Below are 25,957 nucleotides of genomic sequence, written 5' to 3' on the forward strand. Positions count from 1 at the left end.
ACCCCCAACCGGTCAAAAGTCGAGGACTACTCAACTGGTGCAGCACCGTTTGCAGAATGGGACTTTTGGCGGGCTCAGCAGGGCAGAGACAGCCTGGACAATTCCTATTGGCTTTTGAAAGCCAATAGAATTAGACTCTATTCAAGAGAGTCTATTTTATTGGCTTTCAAAAGCCAATAGAATAAAAGGGAGTAGCACAGCTAAGGAAAAGGGGGGGAAAATGGCAGACTGCGTTGTTTGGCGACCCCCGTGAAATGGTCGTTCGACCCCAAATGGGGTCCCGACCCACAGGTTGAGAACCACTGTTGTAGACCAACTTGCTTAGATACCACGTTAGGAAAATTGCCTGAAATCTTTCAGTGATAGAAAGAGGATGTTCTGGTTGAAATCTCTAAGAGATTAAAGGCAGTTTTTGACACATGGATACTTAGGAAATCAAAATATTTCTCAGCTCTACCTTATTTAAGAGTCTGTTTTGATCTTGTTTGCAAAATAATACATCTATATAGATTTAATATGATACTTAGGAAATCAAAATATTTATCAGCTCCATTTAAGAGCCTGCTTTGACCTTGTTTGCAAAACAATACATCCATATAAATTTAAATATTTACTCATTCATTGCTTGTGGGAACCTTCCATGGCTGAATAACCAACAAGATCATTCTGTGCTTCCTCCCAAGTGGGTGATACGAAACTGCTAAACTGAATTCTCTTAAGGTATTTCCTGGAGGGGTTTAATCAGGATTAACCAAAATAGCTAGTTTGCTGTACTACTGTATATGCTTACATTTGCAACAAGAGACTGCCGTTTGCTTTGAAATGCTATTATTTTGTCTGTAAACTCCATTAACAATACCATTCCAGGCTTCTGTTTAGCGTGGGAGGGTTATTTGGATAGGTGGCATCCATTCAAACCAGAAAAAAAGATGAGGGTGGGTGTTTTGTTTTTGTTTTCTGGAGACTCCATTAGAGTAATTTTATGAGGAAATAGGTTCTCCACATCTTAACCTGTAAATGACGTTAGTAGAGGTAAATCTGCTACCTGTCTTCCTTCATCCCTTTTGCTCTTTCTGGTTAGCAGATTTACCCTTTGCAATAACTGTTTCTGAGACTTTGGGCTACAGGTAGTCCTCAATCTATGGCTACAACTGAGCCCAAAATTTAGGTTGCTAAGCGGGACATTTGTTAAATGAATTTTGCCACATTTTACGACTTTTCTTGCCATACCTGTTCAGTGAATCACTGCAGTTAATAACACAGTTGTTAAGTGAATCTGGTTTACCTATTGACTTTGGTTGTCAGAAAGTGGTAAAAGGGGGATCACGTGAGCCCGGGACACTGCAACCGTCATAAATATGAGTCAGTTTCCAACTGTCTGAATTTTGATCACATAATCATGGGGATGCTGTAATGGTCGTAAGTGTGAAAATTGGTCCTAACCTAAGTCATTTTTTTCAATGACATTGTAACTCTGAATGGCCACTAAATGAACTATTGTAAGTCGAGGACTAACTATTATTTTCCATGGCCCACCATTTTTAATGCATTTCAAATATTTAAAGCAAAACTGTGCAGCTATGCTAAAGCAGCTACAATCATACTGGAGACAGGGGAGAGACCAGGCTTAACTTGTGAATGATGCTGAAGCCTTTGGGGTAAAATATATCTTTAATATTTTGTCCTAATTATTTTCTCTGTGAGGTATTCTTTTTATTTCTGTTCTTTTTAAGAAATCTCACTTATATTAATTGTTGGGATTTTTTTGATTAAAAAAATCATTCTTACTTTTTGAAAAAAAAAAAAAGATCTTGTAATACCGTATTTTCCGGCATATACGACGACTCGGTGTATAAGACGACCCCTGACTTCGGAGACGATTTGCATGCTTTAGAAAGTCGTCTTATACGCCAGAAAATACGGTACTTTAACAAGAAGAACAAACACTAATGAATCACAATCTGCTCAATACAATGCAGAATGTAATTTTAAAAAAACAAAATCTTTCTGGGTTAAGATTTAAGATGCCACAATATTTTTTTAAGCTGCCTCAGACAAAAGCCTACCTTCTAGAACATGCAAGCCATAACATTGTTTGTTTGGTTTTTTGACTACTGTATTTGTAAAATACAGTCGTATGAATCCAGTCAGATATGGTTTACTTAATAAAACTTGGTTAAACACTAACTTACCAGATGTGGGCCCTAGTTCAAGGAAGCTGCTCCTCTAGAAACTTTTATATATTCATATATTTTCTCTTGCTCATGATGGAGATATACAGAGCGTCTGTATTTAACACAGGGGTCTTCAAACTTGGCCCTTTTATGACTTGTGGACTTCAACTCCCAGAATTCCTCAGCCAGCGTGCCACAAGTCATAAAAGGGCCAAGTTTGAAGACCCCTGATTTAACAGATCAACAGTTTTGCAATCTAAAATGAAGCACATACATTTGCATGTGTTTTTAACTTCCCTTTGAAATCTAGGGTTTTAATATTTAGAAGGCTGAGTTGCAGAGCATTTGATATGTGAAGAAGAACCATTTTGCTGGGCCTTACAACCCAATGTTTGAAGGCTGTGTTGGAGTTAAAAACAAAATGCAAAAACTTCCCATAGCTTTTTTGGGAGAAAAATATCTGTGTTTTCTTTATATAATTTTATTTTTTAAAATTTATTTATATTTCCTGTTCTTAACCAAGGCTCCGGTTGGTATACAATATAATCAATATATAAACCCCACACAAAATTAACATTAAAATATTAACGTTAAGATTAAGAATTTTTTAAAAATAACATCATAGAAAAAATGGAATTTTAAATAATTTTTAAAAACACCGCAGAAAATATTATCTTTTCTAATCAATAAGGAAGTTTAATGAAGAATGTCAATAATTTGCTTTAGCCTGACTCAATGCATCAGGTAGACAAATCCAAACAAAAAAATTGTATGGAGAAAAAAAATATATAAGCACATATAATGGCAAGAGACTATGGCAAATATTAGATTATAAACAGAACACGTAATTCATCATGACTGAAGTATTCATAATTAAGATATGCTAACACTTGCTTTTATAAGTAGTTGCTTAGTTCCTGGGCGGTCAATGTTTGAGAGCTTTTGCTGTATTCATGACTTACGGATGGATGATCTTAACAGGATGTTCTCAGTTGGCACAAGGTCTGCTGCTTAAAAAGCAGAAGAGAAAATCTACTTGGGCAAACCGCAAAAAGACATAATATATGAATTACTCATAAATGGAAACTTATACAAAGAGAGAAAAAAGAAAAGTATGATTTGCAAATGTCATGACTAGCCCTAAAAAGCAGCTTTCAATGAGTTAACCCTACAACAATTGTATTTTTTCTGAATCATAAATTATTGTTATGCACTGCCGTCATGGGGAAAATAGAAAAGAAATATTACTGGCTGAACTCCACACTATACATATTATGAAATGCAATATCCTTTTAGACTATTTTTTCCCCCACAATGGCTACAAGCTTAAGCAAATTAAAAACAAAAAAACACTCCTAAAAGTTTGCTTTCAACAACAAGGTATAACATTTCCAAATGTTAAAATACAGTGTTTAGAACACAATACAGTACTTATTAAGAGGTTGTTTGCCCAACTGAAACAACCAGCTCTTTAACCACTTAGATTCCATGCAAATTTCCCTTCAAAATCATCCAAATATTAAAAATATTAAGGGTGTTCAGCCTCACCTAGCTGTGGTCTCTGATAAGCAGCAACATATCCAGAAACATCAAGCAAAAATACTAACAAATACATATACAACAAATAGTGGGTTATATCCCATTATGGTAAAAATAGCAGATATACTGACTGTGCAAAGGGCGTAGACTTAGCTCACGCATCATGCTAAGCCACAGTTTCCTTAAACATGTCTTACTTAATAAAACTCCAACTGACTGGCTTTGCTCAATATGCAAAACCGTAAACCATAGTTAAGCAAACTCTGAGGTTTGGTTCCCATTCTTCTTCAATATGATGCTCTGCAAATATTTGGGACTTGAGATATTAGTCTTTTAAATGGCTAATATCAGCATGGTGTTGTAAATTCTCACCCAAGAATTAAGAAAATCAAATAATAAAGCAAAGAGCCAGTTTTGTGTAGTGGTTAAGGCACCAGGATAGAAACCAAGAGATTCAGAGTTCTAAACCTGGCCTAGGCACAAAGCCTGCTGGGTAAGCTTGGGCCAGTCACACTCTCTCAGCCCTAGGAAGAAGGCAATGACAAACTACTTTCAAAAATCTTGCCAAGTAAAGTGCAGGAACCAGTACTGGCAGTCACCACGAATCAACACTGACTTGAAGGCAATAATAATATATAGAATTTTGATACTGTACAATTTTATTTTACTCCTACAAGAGAAGTAAAAAATCCATGTTGAGGTTTAATGGATCTTAATATCAAGAGGCAGACAGAGTTTAAACAACGAAAGACTCAAACTCAATTTCCTGACTTTCAGTAACACGACTGGCCATTGGGAGGTTGATGTGACATTATCAAAAGAGATGTGGCTGAAATCTTTTGACTCTGGGGAGGGATTTTCATGGCTGGCATGGGAGCATAAAACCTTCCGCAGGCAAACTTATCTTCCGAATCTATCCCAAGCCTTGAAAAGCAAGCTGAAATCACATCAAGAATTCAGCCATTTTGCCACCAAATGTCGGCATTATTCTTGAAATCAGGTGACAATGCCTACATATCAGATGTTTTGGTGGTAAACCAGTAATTTTATTATGGTCATTGACCCAGACAACACAAAAACGCAATAAAATACATGTAATAGACCTCTGAGAGTACTTAACCTATTTTGCTATTAGCAGAACACAAACTCTGTAGGCTACAATTATAAGCTTAGGAACGGTAAGAGTTATTTTAGGCTCTTTATTCACCAAAATATACTCTTATGTATTATTATTATTCTGTCCATTCCAGAAATGGGCTAAATAAGGGGGTGATTTTCCAAAATTTACCCTCCAACAGCGCCAATAGCAAGCTATTGAATAGCAATAGTGCCCTATGAAGTTTATTATTTCTAAGCTCGTTAACATAAAATGCTAGTTTAAAATAAAATTGTAATACATATCAGATGTATTCCGGTGAGACTTTATTATATTTTGTATTTCTGTATTTCTACTTCAGTAGCATATAAAGTAACTAAATTGATGTGCAAGTTATAGCTGTGTTTAGATCAGGATGCTCTCAAAATGGTGACTGGCACCTGATCATCACCTGTGGTTTATTACCACACATAATACATAGGGCTAGATTTGAAAATGATTTTGGAAAATAGAGCTGGCACAGAATGTGGTGGTCAAGTGTACGGGGAAATCCATGTTCTTATATATGCTGCACTACATGCCAGTGAGCTTTCAAGATCAAATCAAAGAGCTGATCATGACCTATAAAATCCTGTACAACATGGCACCAAGTCAGATCAAGGACCATCTTACCAACCTGTCCAGGTTGGCCATCTAGAAAAAGCCTGTGTAGGATTCTGCTCCCTTTAGAAATCCATGGGACAGAGGCAAGATGCCAAGCCTTCTTGAGTTCAATCCCCAGTCTTGTGAAATCCAGTTTATGGCTGATATATGGTTGTTCTATTTGCATTCAGAAAGATCCTAAAAAGGTTTTGTCCCAATGGACTTTTGGACCAATGTATAACTTTTGGCTGATATAACCTTTTCCCAGGTTCTTTCCATCTCTCTCTCAGGTGTGGCTGGGTGTACCAGCTTTCTTCCTCCTGTTCATTCTTAGACGGGCAGGACTCAAATTCCTGACTGCTTTGAAATTCAGCCAGTGCCATACCCAACACACCTGAGAAATGCTGGGGTGGGGATGCGCAGAGTCCCAAGATTACTTACTTCTCATTCTCAGGGATGGCCCAGCAATAGGAATTAACCTGCCCCTGAAAATAATAGGATCTAGGCCAGGGGTAGGCAACCTTGACTCTTTTATAACTCATGGACTTCAACTCCCAGAATTCTATGCTGATTCAGGAATTCTGGGAGTTGAAGTCCACGAGTTATAGAAGAGCCAAGGTTGCCTAACCCTGATCTAGGCTTTAGTTAGCAGGTTCCATTCTTGGAAAAAGGTTTTATTTCATGTTCGTGATAAAATGTAATACTTTCAACTTACGTTTTGATGCTTAAGAATTGACCTTTCATGGGTGTCACATTAAATTAAACATTTAATTTAAAAAAATAAATATGCTGTAAACCATAGCACTGATGAATAGCATGTGTTGACTAGAGTCTCATCCATGCTAAGTTGAACTGAGGACACAGCGGTATTTGTTCTCTTTTAGTCTTCCGTTAAATTGCCACCTCAGGGGCAAATTTTGCCACCAATGTTAATCCTTGCAATTTTTATGTCTTGTTCTGCTGGTGCCTGGTTCTACTGACAGTCAATGCCTTGTAGCTCACTGCTCTATTAGTCAGCAGAACTCTGAGCTATCTGTCACTGTTACTCAAGTACTTGGTCCCCTCAGAGCTTTCCTAACTGCGAGAGCAATTAACCAATAGAATAACTTGCCTTCAGAAGTTGTGGATGCTCCATCACTGAAGGCTTTCAAAAAGAGACAGGACAACCATTTGTCTGAAATGATATAGGGTCTCCTGCTTGAGCAGGGGGTTGGACTAGAAGGCCTTTGAGTTCCTTTCCAACTCTATTATTTTATTTAATTCCAGGGTGGTGAATGGCAGCAGGAATGTCAGTTATTATCTCTTGGGCAGTAGAAGCAGTGGAAAGAAAGGGTGGAAGGGGTGGCAATAGCCTCTGTCAGTGGTGGCGAACTTATGGCACACGTGCCAGAGGCGGCACTCAAAGTGCTCTCTGTGGGCACGCGCACCATGCCCCAGAGATGGCAACCGTCCCTCTTCAACCAGCCGCCCACTAACTCGCCGAGGTCCCACGTGGTCGGATGCATCCCAGCATGGCTGGGTTCCCTCCCCCCTGCCCCATCCCTCCTGGCCTCACATACTCTCCTTTTCCCGGGCACGACCCACTGCATCGTCTCCTCAGCTGTCGGCCAGCCATCCAGCTCAGAGGTAGCTTCTCTGAAATGCTGGCATCGGACTGCAGAGCCCCAGAGCCCGCTGGTCAAGGGGCCCTCATGCGCTTGCTGGCGTCTGTGTGCAGGGGCCGATGGTGTCAGGCAGCAGCCGCCCTGGCCCCTGCCTCACCTTGCCGTGTGACATGGCACCCCCACCCTATCTCCCCTTGCCTCACCTCACCCTGCAGGACAAGCCTCCTGCCCACCGCCCCACCTGCCAGAGACCCCCTGGATCTCGCCCAACCTTGCCCGCCCCACAAGCATCCTCCCCACGAGCAACATCGAGTGACCATGCCCACCTTGGCCACACCCAACCAGTCTGCCATGACCACAGCCATGCCCACATGGCACCCGGCGATAAGTGGGTTTTGGGTTGCAGTTTGGGCACTCGGTCTCTAAAAGGTTCACCATCACTGGCCTATATAGCTAAAGCTGGCTGAAAAAAATAACTTCAGATTCAACAGATTTGTCTCCTCTTTCTAGAAGTAGTTTAAGTGAAAAATTAGCCCACTGCAGCCAAAATCCATTGCATCAAGGTCTATTGAGATTTTACTATATAACGCAGGCATGTCAAACTGCCGGCCCATGGGCCGGATGCATCATGCTGAAACTGCGCCCACCCCATTGCTGGCAATGGGGAAGAAGTCCTGAGATGTCGTGTGACGTCATGTGACATTGCGAGTTTGATATGCCTGATATAATGGATTATTTAATTTCAACAGTAAGTTTCAAAAACTGAATCTGTTGAACAGAGGGCTTTGGAATCAAATGTTTAGTAGGTATTTACTGGTCTTAAGTTGGCTGCACAGTGTTCAAGTGACAGGGATTTTTATACACCTCACAACTATCTTTCATGTAATTCCATACTATCCTATGTCTCTAATAAATCTATGTCAATGATTACTTCTCTATAAAACCATGGCAGAAATACAAATACAGCTCTTGAATTTGTAGGACTAAAGTACAATACTTGTATGTAATTAGTTCTTCGGCCAAGAATCTTCTTCCATATTCAAGCTGTGCAGAATGTGTAAGTTTACTGCTGAACACACCACTGATTATGACCTCTTTAAGACAAGCGTGAACTCTATTTTGTTCCAAATTTAGCTCTTGAAAAGAAATGACTTTGTTATGTAAGATGAACATCAGTGACCTTACTTTCAGAATGCTTCAGGGAAAGATTTCTTAAGAATATGTGTTAATATTTTGCAACTCCTCACGGGAGTGTAAAAATAGGTTAAGAAATTGAGGAAGCAATAGCAAGACAATGCTGGATTTTCAGGTTTAAGGCCAATGTAACTAATGAACCAAAACTGAATATCCAATATTCTCCATTTATTTGTAGAAGTTGGAAATAGTTCTAACTATAGATTCAACAACTTTTTCAGTTATTTTTTAAAATTTAGAATTGTAATAGCTGGTACTTAATATTAAACCTATGTCAGATTCTCACTTGCTTTGCTAAATTAGGGAATGATTCAGAAGCCTTAACATGTCCAGGACTTGTCAATAAATATGATTTCAGACAGTAGTTAATTGGAGCTTATTACCTAAGACATAATTGATAGATCTCTATATATTAAATAATGGGCTTCTTCAACAGTAATTCTGCAAGGAACACTACAGCTGTGGATTTTTAAGATTTCAGCAGCTTTTCACTATTCCTTCAAACATAACATTGTGAAGCCACCAGGTTCCCCAGGAGATAAATATGATCCTCAGCATAAATATGGTAGTTTAATACATGAGGGTGGCTCAAAGTTTTCAGCAGGAAATCACAGAGTAACTTTGGCTGAAGGAAAAGAGAAGCAAGGAGAGGGAAATGATAAAGATTTTAAAAAATAAATGGGAAGAAAAAAATAGGACCAATTTTTGTGTGTGTGGCAACATGGATACCTGCTTTTTCCTCACCTTTCACCTCACTTTTAGACTTTTCTTTTCCACCTCATCAAAACATGTATTCCATTCAGTGTGAATCTGCTAGATGGTTGTGTATAAAACTCTCACTTTTAGATAATTTTTAATTAGCTTCCAGAACTGTTGAACAGATAGCAGTTTTGGAAACAATGCTATTAATTACATCAACTAAGACTTAGTCATTATGCAGAATAAGAGCTATGTTATACAAGAGGTACATCTTGCTTAAATTTACCACATATCACAGAAGTCTGCAGGTTCAAGAAGACACAAACAGTGATACCTGTACAATGACACAATCAGAGGAATACCACAAGGTACATAGTTGTATCAGATATCTCAACGTAGATACATAATAGCAGCATTTGCGCAATCAAATCAATATCCATGTCATTTGGTGTTGCTGAAGTTTGCGATGAATGCAGTAGTTCAAATATTATTTATAAATTAATAACTAACATTAACAAAGACAGGATCTCCACGATTCTAAGAAACTAAGCCAAGACAGTTAATACGGTGAGTATGCATGCATTACATAACATTACTATTCATATCTTTACTTTTCAATAATTCTACACTTAAGATTTCCCAAAAGAAAGCCTAAAATCCTCTCTCAAAATAAGTATCAACAAATACAGGTAGTCCTCAACTTACATCCATTTGTTTAGTGACTGCTCGAAGTTGCAACGGCACTAGAAAAAGTGACTTATGATCGTTTTCACACTTATGACCGTTGCAGCATCTCCCATGGTCACGTGATCAAAATTCACATGCTTGGCAACCGGCTCATATTTATGACAGCTGCAGTGTTCCAGAGTCACGTGATCACCTTTTGCGACCTTCTGACAAGCAAAGTCAATGGGGAAGTCAGATTCACTTAACAACCGTGTTACTAACTTAACTGCAATGATTAACTTAATAACTGTGGCAATAAAAGCTGTAAAATGGGGCAAAGCTCACTTAACAACTGTCTCACTTAGCAACTGAAATTTTGGGCTGAATTGTGATCGTAATTGAGAACTACCTGTAGCATTGTTAAAACTGCTTCAAACTCACCAAGTTTCACATTGGTTTTAAATAGCTTTAAAAATGTTGGGGAGAGAAACCTGCCCTCTTCTCAGCATAAAAGTGAGTTTAACCTATGTTTCCAACTTTCTTGAAATAAATTTGGAACCACAAGCAGAAACATAAACACAAATAACCCTACAGGTATAGCACAGAGATACTATTTGTCCTATGCTCTATTAGTATCAACCTTCCAAGCATGGAGCTAGCTAGGCAAATCTCAAATGGTGTGAAAATTAGACAGACACTAGTCTGCTGGCCCCAACAGCTGTTGTTTTACAACAGATAGCATTTGGCAATGTAGAGCTGTATCTTACCTCTAGCTTTCAACAGACAGTAAAACTCCTTCTGGATTTATAGCAAAGGGGGGGGGGGACTGGATAAAGAATTGTATTTGGAAAAGTAGCTTGGGGGGGGGGAATGCACCCCTGACCCATACATTACAAAACCATTCCCAGATATAGAGTGGCATTGACCTCCCAGCAGAGTAGAGAGACAGATCTAGGAGATCAACTCTATGATCAAAATCCTCACAGCTGAAACGGTATGTGGAGATTTGGGGTCCATATCTTTCTCCTCTGCAAAACTGAATGCCAGTGGAGACATAAATTAAATTTTAAGAGTCTTACAAGGTTGCTGGAAGAAGAGAAAGATGCCTTATGTGCATTGAATGAAGGATGGTATGCAAAAGTAATTTCACAAATAAACCTCCTTTTCCATTATTTCCTTCTACAGCTAAGAGTGTAGATGGCCTTCCTCCAATTCAGAGAGGAAAAAGATATCTCCAATAAAGCAGAGATAAGAGCATATATGGGCTACATTATTACTCCCAAAAAAGTTAAGACAGATCACGCACATGTAAGTTTTCAGTGAATACACCATCGTATTCAAGCACTTATTACATACACCGTGCTAACTGATATATTAAAGTTGACCTGCCAGCAGTAAATAAGCCAGGGGAATTCACCATCAACACGTAAGTGTTATATAATAAGGGAGGGGGCATAAAACACTAAGAATCAACGTAAGTAGTGTAGTGAAATAGAACTGCTTGAATTGTCGCACATTCAAAAATGAGGCGTTTCAAATTCAAAACATTTTACAAATCCCAATTATGTACTGTATGTATGAGTCAAAATATGAAAAATGCATTTAATTGCAAACATCTCACCCTGAGGGCACATCCACAGTTCTTCCCCTATTCAATGTATCCCTGCAATGACCCTGAAAGATAGCTTCTACTGGAAATAATGATTGCATAAGGTCTGTGATTTCAAAGCTGGATATCTGAACACAATCTGAGTCTGTTCAAGCATATTTCTCCTCTCCCTGGGGTAACACTTTTTGCAAAATGGGATTTAAAGTGAGGGGGAGACCAAAGCACAATTCTGCTCCACAGGAGCATCATGATTTGGAGATTTCCTTGCCCTGAAAGGAAGGCAAATGAAAAATCCCTTCAAATTGGGTGTCTGAGTTCACAGGTAATTCATGCTTAGCAACCACAGTTGGCACAAGATGGTCACAACTCTCTCGCTAAGTTCTAGGGCCACCAAGTGAAAAATCATGCATCCGCAATAGGCTTACAACGTCTCTTCCCACTTCACTGTTAAGTGAAACATTAGATCAGGCATGTCAAACTGCCGGCCCGCGGACCAGATGTATCAAGCCAAAACCGCACCCACCCCATTGCCAGCAATGGGGAAGAAGTCACAATAAGTCACGTGACGTCGCAAATTTCATATGCCTGCATTAAATCAATGCAAGTTGCAATTTTACTGCTGGCTCTCCACTGACTCTGCTTGTTGTGAAGAACAAGAATGGCAATCACATGACTGTGGGATGCTGCAGTGGTCGTAAATGCATACTGGCTGCAAAGCATCTGAATGGCAATCACATGACCACGGTACGCTGTGATGGTTGTAAAGAGCCCTGGTGGCACAGTGGTCAGAATGCAGTATTGCAGGCTAACTCTGCCCACTGCTGGGAGTTTGGTCCTGACCGACTCAAGAGTCCAGAGAACAGCAACAAAGATGATTAGGGGCTGGAAGTTAAAACATATAAGGAAAGGTTGATGGAATTGGGTATGTCTAGTTTAATGAAGAGAAGGACGAGGGAAGACATGATAGCAGTGTTCCAATATCTCAGGGGCTGCCACAGAGAAGAGGGAGTCAAGCTAGTTTCCAAAGCAGGACAAGAAGCAACGGATGGAAACTAATCAGGGAGAGAAGCAACCTAGAACTAAGGAGAAACTTCCTGACAGTTAGAACAATTAACCAGTGGAACAACCTGCCTCCAGAAGCGGTGAATGCTCCAACACTGGAAGTTTTTAAGAAGAAACTAGACAGCCAGTTGTCCAAAATGGTATAGGGTTACCTGCCTGAGCAGAGGGTTGGACTTGATGACCTCCAAGATCCCTTCCAACGTTATTTATTATTATTATTAAGGTTGACTCAGCCTTCCATCTTTCTGAGGTCGATAAAATGAGGGCCCAGATTGTTAGAGGCAATATGCTGACATTTGTAAACCACTCAGAGTGCTGTAAAGCAGTCTAAGTGCTATTGCTACAAGGATAAGTTGCAAAGGTTTTTTAACCTCAAACAGTCATGAAACAAAGCAGTCAGTAAGCAAGGACTTCCTGTACAATTCTGCAGCCATAGCTGAGTCAGGATGAGATTGTATATACCTGGGAAAATGGATGATGGCCTTTTCTCCTGTCTAGCATCCATTACCTGTACTCCTAAGAGATATACTTACTGAACTGAAGAATACTTATTTAATCAACTGGGCGCTGATACATCTATTGAAAATCAGGTCCAACAATCCATACACGTAATATTGCTCTAAATCCTAGCTGAAAAATGTAGATATGTACTACTGAAAAATATTTCCCTCCCATTCTGAACGTCACTCAGAAATTCCTCACTATATATTATCAGTTCTGAACATGATGATACTTGAAAATCCAACAGGCATTTTAGAGACTGACATCAGTACTGGGCATCATTCTTCTGAATGACTCAGAGGTAGTTTTTTGCTAAAGAAAAATGGCAGCAACTGATCCCCTCCTTCACTTCACAGTTAATGTACAACTAACACCTGACTCAATGAAACCTGATGAAGAGTTTTGCCTCCCAAAGGACATCTCCTCCAGGCATATCAAAGTAACACACAGGCATAGCAGAAACCAGGGTTTTTTTTTTATTTGCAGGTCGATGTGAATGGAAAGATTTACACTTCTCCTGGCGAAAGATGCTTTAAGTATAATCTAAGGCTGTGGTGGCGAACCTATGGCACGCGTGCCACAGGTGGCACGCAGAGCCCTCCCTGTGGGCACGCGCACTGTCGCCCCAGTCCTAGGCCTTCAGATGGATATTATAAAACCTCTTTGCTTTAGGCCTCTGCTGCCATGTGCAAAAAAAAGGTTCAATTAATCAATCAATTTCAACGTCTCGCGGGTAAAAAAAAAATCTCGCAAAGTTGGAATTGATTGATTGAACTTTTTAGTCCCACCCAGTCTGCTGTTACCACTGTAGCCATGCCCACCCAATGGGCCACGCCCACCCGGCACCCGACGATACATAAGTGGGTTTTGGGTTGCAGTTTGGGCACTCGGTCTCTAAAAGGTTTGCCATCACTGATCTAAGGAGTGCCTGGAGTAAACAGTGGACCATAATACATAAAATAATCCCAGGAAGTAGAAAAAGCAATGAGTTGTGTCTAATCCAAAAGACCTGCTTTAGATAAGAGAGGTGAAACAGTTTACCAGTTCATTATTCATCTCTCATTTTATACTGAAGCAAGATAACCCATCAATAAATCCTGCTCAAACAATTGCATGTGAAATCATTTGGGAAAAGGTTGCTGAGCTTTCTAGAGCAATTCCAAAATCCATTTAAGTTCTAAACTTGACTCTGTCCCTGGAAGACCACTCACAAGTAAAACTGATTTATCTTCCCTTAAGACTTCACCACTAAAAAAAAATGTAGGCTGTTTTCCATTTGTTTCTTTTGGCTTTCCTTTAGCCACAACTAACCCCACACGGGATTTAGCATGCTCACAAATCCAGCCTAAGCTCAACTTGGAGATAATTGCTCTGCCTTACAACCCTTGGCACCAGATCACCTTTTCACCCAGCAAAATGGGCTGAAATGGCATATGGGGAGCAACGGGACACAGGTGGTGGTTCTGGATTTACTGGTTGATGCCTGCCATACAGCAGACTGTCACAGGTTTTTGGCAGCTCCAATCAACAACCACAATGTGTGCAAGGACAATTTCTAACTATCTGGGCTCTTCACATGCATACATTTTGCAATCAGCTATTACTGTTGGGCTCAGAGTCCTGGAGGAAAGGATGCAGAATTTGCAAACTTGGAACTCCTTCCACTCTTATCCTAAGGGACTAATATATTCGCCTAACAAGGAATGATACTAGATTGCAAAATCGACTTTTTTTCCCCAGACAAGAGTCCAGTGTTTTTGAGACAGAATGACCCTGTTGCTCTCCAAATCACCACTTATCTCCAAGACATATACAGTAAGGGCAAAATTGCTTTCTCTTGGCCAGCCTACACACTGGGTGGATTTTAGACTGTCAAGATCAACAACTTAGAAATTCAACACTGCCCATTGCATCTCAAGGCTCTCCTTCCGCCAGCGTGAACGCAGCAAGGGGCACGGAGGGGTGGGGGGGTGGGGAGCTTCAAAACGATCCGTCGAGGGCTACAGCTTTCTTCGCCCTCGTTGGCACGAAATACGCACGGTTACAATTCGTCCTGTCTCCCCCGGCAGGCTACCTGTACATCATATTCATTGTGAGGTAAACCCATTTGGAAGCCGCCGAGTTTAATGAAACCTGGATTACCCAGATCGGCATAATCTACAAAGGGCAATGCCGTATGGAATAATTAATACCGCCTGTGCAAATCCCACTCCCTCCTTAGGGGGTCGGGAATGAACCAGGCGCTGCAGCCTTCCCCCCCCCCCGGCGCTTTCTCTCCGGCAGCCCCCCAGGTCCGAAGGGGAAGGCTCGGCTTCAGGGAGTACCGAGGGAGGGCGCTGCTCTCCTGTATGGGAAGGAACGAGGGGAGCGAGGAGGGCTTCCCGTTCCCAGAAAATCAACCTCTCCATAATCCCCATTTCTTCGCTTGCAAGGTAACCCTTCGGGGCCCGAGCCAGCGGCATCGAAACTGCCCTGCGGAGGACAGCCTCGGCCGCCCGATCACCTTTCCCACGCAATGCAAAGACAGCTTACACGAATGTAACGGCAGAGTGGCCGATGCCAGCTCACCGCCAGCCAAAGCTGGCTTCTAATCGCCGGGGATGGAAGCCAGCCAGCGGGGACACAGTCCCGCCCCTCCCGCCCGTCCTTCTTTCCCTCCCTCCGGCCGGTAGACCGCAGCCTCCCGTACTTGCCCTCCGCTCATGACCGGCGCCTGGCGCGGGGAAAGTTGAATCCCGGGCAAGTCCGCTTGCAGGATGGCGGGTCGCTCCGGCGGCTGCTTTCCCACCGCAGAGCGCGCGCGGGCGCCCCGGGGATTCGGCGTTCCTTGCTCCGCTTTGGCGTTAGGAGCGCTCCAGGCTGTCCTCGCCCGGCGGGCGATGGAAGGGAGGCAGTGCAATCTCCAGAGCAGCCGCCCCGCGCCGCCAAGCAATCGCACACACCTTGGCCGCGGTTATCCTCCGCTGGACACGCGGGAGGGAGAAGCCTGCTCTTTGCTCCTTAAAGGGCCAGGCGATGCTCTTCTGCGGGTGGAGCGGGAACACGCTCAGCCAAGGCGCGGGGATCAGCGCCCGCTTATTGGTTGCTTCCAAGTGTTCCCCCTTTCTCGGGGGCCGCGTTGGTACGCTCCGAATTTTGATACAAGCGCAAGGGCAGCGGTTGGTTAAGGCTCGATTAGGGGTGGAGGGATGCGAAGCGGAGCGGCCAATGGAGGCGCGCAAAGCATGGCTCAAAGGACTGCAGCAGGGCCAAGGCGCTATACCCTTAAAGGAGCTGCGACCGCGGTGGGGACGGGTAGTTCAGGTGTCTGGAAACGTCCCAAGAACCGGAGAGAAAAGGACCGCGCGCGGAGACACGGAAGAAAGCAACGTACGCCCTGCTGGCCACGTCACAGGCTACGTGAGGAGAGACCAGCGGTGACTTCCCTTGTTGGCAAAACAGCAGCATCCCGAAAAGAAACATTTTTTTTTTTTAAAAAAAAGGAAAATTCCAGGAGGCGCCTCTAGGCTCGGGAAAATTGTTCTGGCAGCGACTTTGCTCAGGAGAGCCGTTGAGGATTTTGCGCCGTATTTTCCCGCCAGCTCGAGTTTACGAAGGCTTTCCTAACGCTGTACAACAGGGGTTGCCGACCTTAGCAACATTAAGCCCTGTGGACTTCAACTCCCAGAATTCCCCATTCTCCCAGGGAATTCTGGGAGTTGAAGTCCACAAGATTTAGAGCGGCCAAGGTTGGACACCTAGCTGTTCAATAGGAGCAGCGCGTTAGAAATCCTGCGCAAAGTTTAGCAACGGGGGAGGGCGAGGGAGGGCATATCAAAACCTCCCGAATATTTGCATTCGAAAATATAAAGCACTAAGACGCTTGTTGCAGCGCCTTAAAATGCACGCTGCGATCCTATGCCTTTTAAATCCAGAAGAAAGCTTCTGAGGATCAGGTAAATAGAGCTGTAGGTTTGCAGCCCTATTCCAGCATAAACCTCAGAGAATTATGCTCTATATACCCTTAAACGCCTGACGCACAATCGCTGAACAGTACATTTGGAATTGTGATCGTTAGGATTTCGCAACAGAGTTGCTTGAGCTGCGACAAAGGAAACCGAAGCTTAAAAGAGACCGAACCGACTCGCCATTAATAGATCAATTTTTGTCGTTGCCCTCTCCATGCACACAGCGGGGGGGGGGGAACGGAGGTAACTCAAGGAAGCGCAGGACATACCAGCGTTAAAGCCTTAAAAAGCCGTTTCTATGGAAGCCTTAACTGCCGGAAAAACAAAACGGAGATCGTTGATTCTCGAAAGAAACCTGGGAATTGTAGTTTTCCGTTGTTAAGCAACCCAGACGGGGTGTCTTAATTGAAATGCACGTTACATACAATTTTGCTGTGATGCGTAGACAGATAATCCCGTAAACATCCGTCAAAAAAAAAAAAAAAACCCAAACCAAACTCAAGAGACTTGTGCTCATTTTCCAAGGTCACAACTAACGTTATGTTTTACATCTTATCCGCAAACTCCAGGGAAACATCAGAAATGGGTCCTAGTTCTCATTTTTGCAGTACACACTCCCAATGCAGTAATTAAGTAGTCAGTAAATGTACATTCCTGGACGTAATCTGTTTCAACTCCTCCCCTTGGGACGCTGCTTCAGGACATTGCATGCCAAAACACTAGCCACAAGTTTTTTTCCTCATGCCATCACTCTATTGAACACCTAATCCCACAAGTCAGTTTTATGTCTATTTACCCATATATTCTCACTTGTTCCATTACCTTCTTTTATTGGTATCATTATTTATTAATACTTTGTTATTATGATCTTTGTTTATGCATCAGAGACAAATTCCTTGTGTGTCTAATCACACTTGGACAATAAAGAATATTCTATTCTATTCCATTCTATTCTAACTATTGAAAACAAGCATCTTGAAAAAGAAAGGTTAAGAAGAATATCTGAACACACACATGCACACAAACACACACTCACATACACATGTATGCTTTGGAATGAAACGTCAGTGTCCACTTTTTCTCCTCATCTTTTATAGCTAGTCTCTCCAATTGCAGCATCAAAGCCAGTGGGAAAATATATCATATTACTTATAATAGGGGCTTGTAGAGTAGCTTAATATGTGAATTACACTGATTGTGAAAGAGTTCCCACAGCATTAACAGATGTTGCAATTGGCTGAAGTAATACACATATTCTCCATAATATCACAGCATGCTATTCTATATATACTGGCCATTACGAGGAGCAGAAGATTCCAGCGGGTTGCATTTAATCACACTTACGATACCTAGATCAATTCTGCAATACAATCATGGTTGTAAATTACTTTAGTTCCCATTGTTCCATTCTGAGTGATTTGTGACCAGACTGCTGCATAATTGTGTAATTAATCCCAGGATTTTGGGCGTCAACATCCACATTCTTGACCACTTGCTGTGAAATGTCAGATTTACAGTAAAAGACATGCTGGAGAAAGAGATGGAAATTGTGTGTTGGAAGAGGGAGGAGAAAAAGAGGAGAAAAAGACCATGTAAATAATGTTTTCACAGCTAGGAAAACACACATTAGCCTTACTGATTGAGGATGCAGGATGATGGAACTAGGATTTCTTTGTCCTTCTCATCTATTTATTATCACCATAAAACACTAATAAAGACCAAAGCAATTTTCTTCAGAGCTGTGCTTCTCAACTTGGTAGTTTCAACTCCCAGAATTCTTCATGCCACCATGCATATCCATACATCTTCAAATTTAGACAGTTAAACACAGATCAGTCTTGCTCTTAAACTCAAATTTTGGCTTAATCCTACGAATGGGTTATCGGCATCATTTTTCATAGCTTTTTATGAATACATTCACACTCTACAGTAGTGGAAGGTAGACTCAACCATCACTACAAGGTATAGTATTTATTTTTTGGTTTCTCAGAAAAAACCCAGCATCTTTTATGACAGTGTACTAGAGAAGTTCAGATTGTTTTGTATCCATGCTAGAAATGTCTAGTGGCTCCAACTGCACGTAGAAGCCTAAAACTGATTCACATAAAGTCATAATGTAATTTATTAGGTTTTTGGCTCATTGTATTCTGTGGATCCAGCCATTGTGATTGTATGTTCATTGTTCAACGTATTATTAGGTCTTTAGCAGTGATTGGGTTCATACAACATATTAACTTATAAATCCCAATTTTAAAAGTGCACAATTGTCTATGTTCACATGATACCCTTCATCAAATAACTATATGATTTAACAGGGTGGCCTGATTCACCCACCCAGCTAAATTATAAATTACCCAAGTATTTGGTACTGTGAATGTATGCTGAACCTAGACTAGATTAAAGAATAAGAACAGGATTGAGAAAGAACTTCACTCTTTCATTGATTTACTTTAAACCAGGGCTCTTCAAACTTGGCCCCTTTATGACTTGTGGACTTCAATTCCCAGAATTCCTCAGCCAGCTTGCATGGCTAAGGAATTCTGGGAATTGAAGTCCACAAGTCATAAAAGGGCTGAGTTTGAAGACCCCCACTTTAAACCATCACAAAATTTCAGCATGACCTATTTTGGGGGATTATGTGAGGATCAGTATCACACGTGGCACTTTATTTGTCTTGGAGACAAAGTAGAGCAAATATATACAGCTAAATAAAGTCACAGGAAACCCAAATTAAAAATATGATTGAGAATTAGATCTTTTCCTATCGGGATTTAGACCCATGCTCCACTGTCACGAGCACTATGGTCTTCTAAGTGGACATCAATAAATACATTAATCTTCCATAAAAGACCAGAATAATCTCTACACAATTTACATTGTTGTATAAATTGCTGCAATTTACCCTTACTTTATATTTCTTTTTACGATTACTCACTCTGTTTCTCAAAATCAACTGATAAATTTGCACAAATGAGCCACTTGGCACTCTTGTTCAACAACAATCAAACTGCCACAAAATGTGCAAGATTTAGAACTCTTCAACAGCCTAATAAATACATTGTCCAACTGCAGATTTTTCTTTCTCTTATGAACCAACGTAATTGTCCTCAGGTTCCCTGCTGGTCCAGCCTTTTCTTGCTCATAAACACCACAGAGCTGTCTCGCTTACATTTATCTATTCAGTGAAGGGGGGAAAACAAGCAAAAACTAAGGAGAAAGACAAAAACTTAACTGCTGTCAAATTATAAACACCCAGCATAATGGATTATTGTGTTAAGACTAACAAGGATTCCTTCATGACAGATAGTAATCCATTTAATTGTGGGAATCCCTCTATTTTCATCATCCAAGTCACAGTTTGTTTACATTTGCCTGGGCAAGTCTCCTGAATTTTGATACACCAATTATATTAAATTTTAAGAATGAATTGGAAGAGAAATCAATTTATTTTTGGGATTCATGATTTCACTAATGCCCCTTCTTATAGTGATATGTTTCAGAACTAATGTTCTGAATGTTAATCTGCAGAGTCAAAAACAATAAACATTTCTGTGAAGCTGTGAAACATTTCTGGAGGAAAAATAGAATGACTTTCAAAACAAGAATAAACTTCTATGACTTCCAACTTCATATTAGCATTTGTGATTATAAAGAAATCAAGGCTAAGTGCATGCTTCTAGGTCTATAATCTGTAAACCCAAGTATTTTCAAGGCATCCTCTATTTTAAGAGATTCCATGTAAATCATGGCACATGTACTGAAGATTGCTAACAATGGTTGGCATACAACAGGTAGAAGTGTCTAAGTTTTTGAGGGGCTAAAAGCCTACAGGTAATCCTCGATTTATGACCATAATTGAGCCCAAAATTTATACTACTAAGTGGGAAATTTGTTAAGTGGGTTTTGCCCAGTGGTGGGATTCAAATATATGAACATCCAGTTCTCTGCGTGGATGCAGGCCTGGGCCTCCGAGGCCTAGAATGGACTTCCAGAAGTGACATCCACGTACTTCCTGTCTGAGCCTGGAAACTAAGCGGGCCTAGTGAGGGAACCCAGCCTGGTGGGGGCACCTCCAACAGGGAAGTTGGAAACATTATTCCAACAGAAAGCAAGACATTTCCATACTACCTATTAAACTGCATGGTGACATCCCTGGAATTACTAGACTGACCCTAAGGAGACATCATTTTACCATTTGGTCACATAAAAGCAATTCAACCATTATGTTTAGGCAGCTTTAAGTGTCCATCCAAAGAGAACCTTGTTCCCTTCAATTGTCAATTTCTGGCCTAAGAAGACCACTCTCATGATTCCCTTTGTGTTTCTGATCTCAACATGGCCAATGCCTTGTACATGTAGCCAAAAATAAACCACCCATCCAAAAGACAGCGGTATCAGCAGATCTGGAGGAGGAGGCAGAAAATATTTTTAGAACATCCCCACCAACAACAACAAACTTGGAAGAGATCATCATCAGTAGCCACAAACTGTTGATTGACTTGTGGTGGAGCTGGGGGTGGAATGGAAAGGAATGTGGCCAAACAGTAAAATAAAATTCCAATGTTTTATTGCAAGTTACAGTTGTCAATTATAAACCCTATCTTTACAACCTATACACATTCATTTTAGCATTAATATTTAGTTTATTTTTATACTACTCCTTTCCCGAAGGAGCCCTTCATTATTTTAATTGAGAAAGATACATATCACTGCCTCTTAAGAAACAAGCGGTACTATCTAGCTTGCTGATAAACTACAGGGATCAAAATGCTAAAATAAGATTTAATCAGATTGTAATTCTCTATGGAACAAAAAGAGAACACTGAAAGGGTTTTTTTTTTAGCTCTTTTGGTTATAAATTTAAATGCTTCTATGGGTTTGACAATATCAGGGATAAAACCTGTCCTGAATTCATGCAGTATCTTAAGCCAAAGATTGAGTACGTATTCAGACAACCATTGTGCAGCAAAATGTATTTTACCGAATAAATCACAACAGCTTGGCTATGAATACACTAAGCCAGGGGCAGGCAACTATGGCAACTTTACGACCTGTGGACTTCAACTCCCAAAATTCCTGAGCCATAATGCACATTTTAATAATCAAAATGGGTGGTTTAAACAAAGTACCAGTCAACACCAAACAAAGGATATTATGTTCTGATGTATTATTTGAACTTAATCGCAGACTGAGCTTCTGCCAATGTACTTAATATTTCCATGCTCTGACAAGCTTTGATTTGTTTTTAAATATACATTAATTTTTCCATAGGAACAATCCAAAGCCATGAAAGAAAGATATGTTTTTGGTATCCTAAATACTGATATACCAGAATTAGTTTTAATTTGATTAACATTTATACTATATATATAGCCCTGCAGCTTACAGTACTTTTTTCAGTGGTGTTAACTTCAAAATTGCCCAACAATGATTAGCCTACAAGATCTGAAACTTTTCCCCACAGCAGATATTGGACTGCTTATTTCTTTAGTAATTATTGATTTAACATTTCTTTTAGGAATTCAGCAAGTACAGTTTCCCTTCATTTTATCCTCATTCCAACCACGTATAATTAATTGGGTTGAAACAGAGTCCTTTGCTAAGAAGTCAGTCAGTGAGATTTGCGATTGAATAAGGTAGCCTCTCCTTGTGCTGGAAAACAATTCCCATAATTCATAACCGACATAACCATGAATTGCATTGTTTGGGAATTAATGGGAGATACAGTCCATCACATTGGAAGAGTGATAAATTAGGAAAGCTTGACTTCCATTCTATAGCCCCATTTTCTTGGGACTGGGACCTTTTGTTCTAAGCAATTATGGCTGTGTCTGTAAGCATGCAGGTGAACAGGTCCCTGCCAGAACAAGACCTGTTCCCCTGTTCCCTATGTAGCTAGGTTTAAATCTTTACTATCTTATAATTAGAGGTGATCATTTATCACACTTTAAAAGAAAGAAATGCTTTGCACAGTGTATAGAACAATGTATTTCAACATCTACAAAGGCACTAAGACCAGTTGCCAGGTCTATAAAGTAGGGCATTTAATTCATTTTACAAATCTCATCTGCACCTGAAGTCCAAGAAAACAGTTTTGCCCTCTTTTGGAAACCCTCCTTTCCAAATTGCATCCCAAATTCTTCTTCCTTCCATTTTTCCCATGATGCCTTCCAATGTGTTTAATATGGAACGAATTTTAGCCCATATTTACTTTCATTGGTGTTGTCTCCCATTGCTCTGTGTCTGACATTTTGAACGCAGAGAGCTAGACTAGTCTTTAATAAAAGTATCCACAGAAGGAGAGGTTAAAAAAAGTCAATACGTCAGCCATGATATAGAAGCCTTGCCCCAATTTTACCTGCATCACTTCACACCTGCAATTGAGGCTGCCATTTCGATTATTTATTTAATTTCTACACCATCTGACTCCCAATGACTCTGGGCAGTTATTTTGACCCTAACCTCGACCTGGTTACTGATATTTCTCCTCCAAATTGTATTGATTCTAAACGACAAAATCTGTACTGCAACCTGCTTAATTTCTTTCAACTAAAGCTAAGAACTCATCAAGATTCATCAATAATACTCAGAATTAGAAAATACTAAACAATCTAGGAAAAGGTCTTTATGTGTTTTATCGAGTTGCCATGAGACTCATTAGAATGGCTGAGAAATATTTTCAGTACTGAAAAGCAAGCTGAACATTTAAAATAGCTTTCTGTGATATTCTTTGTTATGAAGTGAATCATTATACTATAAAGCCATATTCAAAAACAGGAAAATATTGAATGATTCATTGGTAGGATGCATATGTCAGGCTACAATAAGGAAACCCCATTGAGTAAAATGACATTTTAACATAAAACACAAATGAAAAAGGAAAACCAAATGAAAGATAACTTCATATTATGTTGAATAGAGCAGGATTTCTTAACCTTGACAACTTTAAGATATGTGAACATTCAACTCCTAGAATTGTCCAGCCAATATGGCTGATTTAGGAATTCTAGGAGTTGAAGGCCACACATCTTAAAATTGCCAAGGTTGAGAAATCTTGGTATAGACCGTGCAGGGGTTCTCAACCTTGGCAACTTTAAGATTTGTGGACTTCAACTCCCAGAATTCCTCAGCCAGCTTGCTGGCTGAAGAATTCTGGGAGTTGAAGTTCACAAGTCTTAAAGTTGCCAAGGTTGAGAACCCCTGGTAGAGGCTTAAACCATGTTACAAAGAGCAAATCTGTGGGCTGTGGGAATAACAATTACACATACACACATACTATAGACACACTTTCTGAAATTCCTTCTGCTATATAAATATTACAAATCTGTATTTGAGACAGTCATCCCCCCCCACCTTGCAGAAACAGGCTAAGGAAAACAATAACTAAAACTCTACTTATTTTTGAATCTTTTTTTTTTCATTTTTGAAACATAAATAGAACCAGATGTGATTTATTTGCATAATACCTCTTGCTTGTTTTCAGCAGATTCAGTTCTTTGTTCAGAACAATATTTATTCAACTCTGTTAGGTTTCACAGCTTAATCTTTGGATTTATTCTAAGTAACTTGTTAACATATTTACAACTTTAAGATGCATGACTTGTGTGCTTAATTTCAGGATTGGAAAATTTGTTATAATCTGGTCATTTTTTAAAATTACACAGGTATATATGTCTCCTACTTATACTGTACTTATTTGCCCCCCTTTTGCAGTACCCTAGTTATGCTTTCATTTTCATAATCTATCATAATAGCCAAGGTTCCTCCTGGGTATATTAAAAATCTATTTTAAGAGACTTAGATTGGGAGAGTACAGGTAACAACAAATATTCCTTGTTTTATAGTCAGGAAAGCAAAGTAAAATATTTTTAACCTCTGAGAAATTTTTTTAGAACTGAAAAGCAAGCTGAACATATCCATGATATTCTTGGTTATGAAGTGAGTCATTAAACTATAAAGCTATATTCAAAAACAGGAAGATAATGATTCATTAGTAGGATGCATACGTCAGACTACAATACAGAAATCCCATTGACTAAATTGACATTTTAACATAAAAAACAAATTAAAAAAAGAAAATCAAATGAAAGATAATTTCATATTATGTATAGAGCAGTGTTTCTTAACCTTGACTTAAACCATGTTACAAAGAGCAATTGGGAATGTCTAGTCTAATGAAAAGAAGGATGAGGGGGGACATGATAGCAGTGTTCCAATATCTCAGGGGTTGCCAAAAGAAAAGAGAGTCAAGCTATTTTCCAAAGCACCTGAACGCAGGACAAGAAGCAACGGATGGAAACTAATCAAGGAGAGAAGCAACTAGAATTAACCAGAAACTTCCAGACAGTTAGAACAATTAATCAGTGGAACAACCTGCCTCCAGAAGCTGTGAATGCTCCAACACTGCAAGTTTTTAAGAAGAAACTGGACAGCCATTTGTCTGAAATAGTATAGGGTTTCCTGCCTGAGCGGGGGGTTGGACTAGATGACCTCCAAGGTCCCTTCCAACTTTACTATAACAATAACAATAACAATAATTCATTTATTCACCTCCCACTGCCTTTGTTAATCTGAAAATGTTCATAGTTACTGCATATTTTGATAGAGCAGAAAATTAGACCTGTTTTATCATCCAAAAAGTATGTGAAAAACTGAAGTGAAGTTCAGTTAAGAAAGAATCCATAAATTTTACCCAGGGGAATGTGAGAGAGGGCTATTCCACACAATGGTATCAATATAAAGCTAAAAAATTATTCGGGGGATCTTATCCATTGTTAGCTGATCATGATTTATTTAATCAAACTGACTGCAATGATTCATACAACATTAGCATACTAGTTGAGATTTTGCAATAGACTGAGCTACAAAGTAGCCATATTTCAGCTGACCAGTCGCAAAAGTGATAAAAGGAAACCCCTGAGCAAAGATATTAAATTACAATAAAATGAAGATTTTAACAAGATTTAAACAAGCATTATTATGAGTTTTAAAGAACCCAGTTACCTTTTTAATAGAAATGACAATCCATTTGTAGTTTAAAAAATCTTCTGAGTGAGAACAGATACACTGAGGTAATAATATTCTTAAATTTTCAGTTTTCAATTAGCTTCAAATTCTTTTTTAATTTAGAAATATTACATATATAAGAGAAGCTTTAAAAATCTAAAAATAATAATAATAATAAAAAGGCACTCCTGGCCACCTAAGCTATCTCTAGCTCTGTT

General features: G+C 40.0%; 1 protein-coding gene across 25 annotated transcripts in view; it reads right to left on the minus strand.

Annotated features, from left to right (window-relative positions):
* MICAL3 (microtubule associated monooxygenase, calponin and LIM domain containing 3) overlaps positions 1 to 25,957 on the minus strand; it is a 217,999-nt gene that overhangs the window by 183,782 nt on the left and 8,260 nt on the right. For 8 of the 25 annotated variants that reach the window (XM_039365421.1, XM_039365086.1, XM_039365340.1 and 5 more), the window contains exon 1: positions 15,476 to 16,220. The exons of 1 other annotated variant lie outside the window; for it this stretch is intronic. The gene's annotated coding sequence lies outside the window, so the exon portion shown is untranslated. Of the gene's footprint in view, positions 1 to 15,318; positions 15,341 to 15,475; positions 16,230 to 25,957 lie in introns of those variants that run through there. 16 more of the 25 variants (XM_039365889.1, XM_039365722.1, XM_039365507.1 and 13 more) reach the window with 12 other exon arrangements.

The sequence above is a fragment of the Crotalus tigris genome, unplaced genomic scaffold (genome assembly GCF_016545835.1).
Source record: "Crotalus tigris isolate CLP2741 ecotype Arizona unplaced genomic scaffold, ASM1654583v1 scf7180000017541.2806704, whole genome shotgun sequence".
Taxonomy (NCBI): Eukaryota; Metazoa; Chordata; class Lepidosauria; order Squamata; family Viperidae; genus Crotalus; species Crotalus tigris.